Below are 3,449 nucleotides of genomic sequence, written 5' to 3' on the forward strand. Positions count from 1 at the left end.
ATTTACTTCAGCTCCAATGTGTTTTATTTTACCAAGGGTAACAGGAGAAAATGGACCCCGAAAGTTGTTGTACAATTTGTCCTGAGTACGCCGATACCCCATATGTGGGGGTAAACCACTGTTTGGGCGCATGACAGAGCTTGGAAGCGAAGGAGGGCAATTTGACTTTTCAATGCAAAATTGACAGTACTTGAGATGTGACGCCATGTTGCGTTTGGAGAGCCACTAATGTGCCTAAACATTGAAACCCCCCACAAGTGACACCATTTTGGAAAGTAGACCCCCTAAGGAACTTATCTAGAGGTGTGGTGAGCACTTTGACCCACCAAGTGCTTCACAGAAGTTTATAATGCAGAGCCATAAAAATAAAACAAAATTTTTTTCCCACAAAAATTATTTTTTAGTCCCCAGTTTTGTATTTTCTCTAGGGTAACAGGAGAAATTGGACCCCAAAAGTTGTTGTCCAATTTGTCCTGAGTACGCTGATACCCCATATGTGGGGGGGGGAACCACCGTTTGGGCGCATGGGAGGGCTCGGAAGGGAAGGAGCGCCATTTGGAATGCAGACTTAGATGGAATGGTCTGCAGGCGTCACATTGCGTTTGCAGAGCCCCTAATGTACCTAAACAGTAGAAATTCCCCACAAGTGACACCATTTTGGAAAGTAGACCCCCTAAGGAACTCATCTAGATGTGTTGTGAGAGCTTTGAACCCCCAAGTATTTCACTACAGTTTATAACGCAGAGCCGTGCAAATAAAAAATATTTTTTTCCACAAAAATTATATTTTAGCCCCCAGTTTTGTATTTTTCCAAGGGTAGCAGGATAAATTGGACCCTAAATGTTGTTGTCCAATTTGTCTTGAGTACGCTGATACCCGATATGTGGGGGGGAACCACCGTTTGGGCGCATGGGAGGGCTCGGAAGGGAAGGAGCATCATTTGGAATGCAGACTTAGATGGATTGGTCTGCAGGCGTCACATTGCGTTTGCAGAGTCCCTAATGTACCTAAACAGTAGAAACCCCCCACAAGTGATCCCATATTGGAAACTAGACCCCTCAATGAACTTATCTAGATGTGTTGTGAGAACTTTGAACCCCCAAGTGTTTCACTACAGTTTATAACGCAGAGCCGTGAAAATAAAAAATCTTTTTGTTTTCCAACAAAAATTATGTTTTAGCCCCCAGTTTTGTATTTTCCCAAGGGTAACAGGAGAAATTGGACCCCAAAAGTTGTTGTCCTATTTGTCCTGAGTACGCTGATACCCCATATGTTGGGGTAAATTCCTGTTTGGGCACACGGGAGAGCTCGGAAGGGAAGGAGCACTGTTTTACTTTTTCAACGCAGAATTGGCTGGAATTGAGATCGGACGCCATGTCGTGTTTGGAGAGCCCCTGATGTGCCTAAACAGTGGAAACCCCCCAATTATAACTGAAACCCTAATCCAAACACACCCCTTACCCTAATTCCAACGGTAACCCTAACCACACCTCTAACCCTGACACACCCCTAACCCTAATCCCAACCCTATTCCCAACTGTAAATGTAATCTAAACCCTAACCCTAACTTTAGCCCCAACCCTAACTGTAGCCCCAACCCTAGCCCTAACCCTAGCCCTAACTCTAACCCTAGCCCTAACCCTAGCCCAAACTCTAGCCCTAACCCTAGCCCTAATCCTAACCCTAGCCCTAACCCTAACCCTAATGGGAAAATGGAAATAAATACATTTTTTTTATTTTTCCCTAACTAAGGGGGTGATGAAGGGGGGTTTGATTTACTTTTATAGCGAGTTTTTTAGCGGGTTTTTATGATTGGCAGCCGTCACACACTGAAAGACGCTTTTTATTGCAAAAAATATTTTTTGCGTTACCACATTTTGAGAGCTATAATTTTTCCATATTTTGGTCCACAGAGTCATGTGAGGTCTTGTTTTTTGCGGGACGAGTTGACGTTTTTATTGGTAACATTTTCGGGCACTTGACATTTTTTGATCGCTTTTTATTCCGATTTTTGTGAGGAAGAATGACCAAAAACCAGCTATTCATGAATTTCTTTTGGGGGAGGCATTTATACCGTTCCGCGTTTGGTAAAATTGATAAAGCAGTTTTATTCTTTGGTTCAGTACGATTACAGCGACACCTCATTTATATCATTTTTTTTATGTTTTGTCGCTTTTATACGATAAAAACTATTTTACAGAAAAAATAATTATTTTTGCATCGCTTTATTCTCAGGACTATAACTTTTTTATTTTTTTGCTGATGATGCTGTATGGCGGTTCGTTTTTTGTGGGAAAAGATGACGTTTTCAGCGGTACCATGGTTATTTATATCTGTCTTTTTGATCGCGTGTTATTCCACTTTTTGTTCGGCGGTATGATAATAAAGCGTTTTTTGCCTCTTTTTTTTTTCTTACGGTGTTTACTGAAGGGGTTAACTAGTGGGCCAGTTTTATAGGTCGGGTCGTTACGGACGCGGCGATACTAAATATGTGCACTTTTATTGTTTTTTTTATTATTTAGATGAAGAAATGTATTTATGGGAATAATATATATATATTTTTTCATTATTTAGGAATATTTTTTTTTATTATTTTTTTTACACATTTGGAAAAAATTTTTTTTACTTTGTCCCGGGGGGGACATCACAGATCAGTGATCTGACAGTTTGCACAGCACTCTGTCAGATCACTGATCTGACTTACAGTGCTGCAGGCTTCACAGTGCCTGCTCTGAGCAGGCTCTGTGAAGCCACCTCCCTCCCTGCAGGACCCGGATCCGCGGCCATCTTGGATCCGGGCCTGGAGTAGGCAGGGAGGGAGGTAAGATCCTCGCAGCAACGCGATCACATCGCGTTGCTGCGGGGGGCTCAGGGAAGCCCGCAGGGAGCCCCCTCCCTGCGCGATGCTTCCCTGTACCGCCGGCACATCGCGATCATCTTTGATCGCGGTGTGCCGGGGGTTAATGTGCCGGGGGCGGTCCATGACCGCTCCTGGCACATAGTGCCGGATGTCAGCTGCGATAAGCAGCTGACACCCGGCCGCGATCGGTGGTGCTCCCCCCGTGAGCGCTGCCGATCGCTATGATGTACTATCCCGTCCAGGGTCAGATAGGCCCAGGGCACCTCGACGGGATAGTACATCTAAGGTCACAGAGGGGTTAACAAGATTCTTGCAGGTAGTATCTGAGTGGATGAGCACCTACTGTACCTTCTCTCCCTAGCCACAATTCCCCATCTTCATTCCATGTACAACCCCTTCCCCCCCCCCTTGTCATCTTTTCCTATCTACATATACAGTGGTTATTAGGGCTGGTGGATTGCACTAAATAAAATATAATAATAAAGTGCAATCACAACCCTGGGTCCACCATGCAGAGATGAATCGGCTTCTAGCATGAACAATGACGGTGCAACAACTCTGCTGGCATCACGGCATGGCCTCACATCTC

The sequence above is a fragment of the Ranitomeya imitator genome, chromosome 2, assembly GCF_032444005.1.
Source record: "Ranitomeya imitator isolate aRanImi1 chromosome 2, aRanImi1.pri, whole genome shotgun sequence".
Lineage (NCBI taxonomy): Eukaryota > Metazoa > Chordata > Amphibia > Anura > Dendrobatidae > Ranitomeya > Ranitomeya imitator.